Source organism: Sinocyclocheilus grahami, unplaced genomic scaffold (assembly GCF_001515645.1).
Source record: "Sinocyclocheilus grahami isolate Dianchi unplaced genomic scaffold, SAMN03320097.WGS_v1.1 scaffold346.1, whole genome shotgun sequence".
Classification (NCBI taxonomy): domain Eukaryota; kingdom Metazoa; phylum Chordata; class Actinopteri; order Cypriniformes; family Cyprinidae; genus Sinocyclocheilus; species Sinocyclocheilus grahami.
The window spans coordinates 486,231-487,832 of record NW_015505525.1 but is presented as its reverse complement, the minus strand read 5'-3'; the positions used below and the strand labels follow the sequence as shown (position 1 = coordinate 487,832).

General features: G+C 43.8%; 1 protein-coding gene across 1 annotated transcript in view; it reads right to left on the bottom strand.

Moving 5' to 3' along the window:
- LOC107548292 (UPF0469 protein KIAA0907 homolog) overlaps positions 1-1,602 on the bottom strand; it is a 6,172-nt gene that overhangs the window by 471 nt on the left and 4,099 nt on the right. The window lies entirely within an intron of this gene.

Genomic DNA, 1,602 nt, shown 5'->3' with positions numbered 1-1,602 from the left:
TCTGAGCCATGTTAAGCTCCTCTTTACTGTTGCAGAATTGCTGAGTCAGGGTTTGGACTTCAGCTCTGGCTGCATGCAGATGGCCTTCTAAGGCCTTAGATCTGGTGTCTCTCTCGTTTAGTTCCACATATGCTGTTTTTAACAGTGACTTTGTGTGAAACAGTTCTCTTTCCAAGTCCTGTCTGATGTCTTTTCCAGCTGCGCTTGGTGTCCAGCAGCTGTTAGAGCCTCTTGAAGACTGGTGATTTCCTTCTGTTGCACCATTCTTTGAGGTTCTTTGCATCCGTTCTGTGCTTTCTCTCGTTGAGCAGGTGTCAGTTCTCTGTAGAACTCTGTGACTTGCAGTTTCAGCTCATTTACCTCCTGTCTGAGGCCCTTGAGGGTGTGGGCCGAGGAGAGGATGATGCTGGTCAGGTCCTGGTGGTTCAGGCTGGGTGTCAGGTGTCCACTTGTGTCGCAGTCTCGCTGTTCCTTTCTCTGCCATTGCAGGTCGTTGGCTGCTTTGAGCTGAAGGATGTCCATTACAGTGGTCTGCTGGATTTCCAGGTGGTCCTGGTGAGCTGGCAGGGCTGAATGTCTGTGGAATGTCTGCGACATACTGGCACACTTGTGGGAACACCAGAGAGAGAGAGAGGCACAAGGCAAATGCAAGTACGTACAGAGGTGTTAAGCTATCTCTATGGGGAACGGCTGTGTAGGCCATGCAAGGTATGAATAGCTGGTGAGAGGCAGCTAGTGAGGTAGGGTGCTATGTTTTTGTGTTCGTGAACACAAAGAGCCAGTTTGAGTAACTTTGTTGAGGGGGCTGTAAGCAGGGGTCAGCTGATGACCGGGCTATACATGTGGTCAAACTATTACTCAAAGCACTGATGGTTCACGGGTTTGGGCACTATGACAAAACTGAAATAAAATAAGATGAAATCAAAAAAGAAAAGGAAGAAGGAAGATTTTACCTATTTAGTTTTTTTTTTGCTATGAGATATGGCTAAGCAAGTGTCACTTGTGGGTGATGTTGCAATAGACTGAAGATGGTGATGGTAAAATTAAAATAAGATAAAAGTAAAACGAAAAGGTCCTAATAGCTGTAGGAAACTAAAAGGTAAAGTAAATAAACAAATTGATTTAATTAAATCTCAGATTTAATAAAAATCACTTTAGCTGAATTGGTACATTCATGCTAAACAAATGTAAATAAATGCAATAAAATCAAAGAGAGGTAAAATAAAGTCAAAACAAAAATAAACAATAACACAAATAAAATCAAAGTATGTGGGGAGGGACTGACCTAACTGAATCCAAAGAGAAGATGATAGCATAAACAGGAAGTGAAACCAGGAGTGACAGGGATAGAGAGAGAGAGAGCGAGAGAGAGGAGTGGTTTGAAAGTTACACTTTACACACACCTATCTAAGTGTTAGTCAGATGCTAACAGCTAGCAGGTAAAGGGCTTAGCTTAAATGCCTGTGCGGCTGCTAAAGAGTTAGCGTTGGCTACACGCAGTTCTTTGTTTACACACAGGTCTGTGAAGTGGGGCTGTTGTCAGATTAACCGGAAGAGTCTGCTCACACTTCCGGGGTCACGTGTTGCTAGGAGACCAATGCA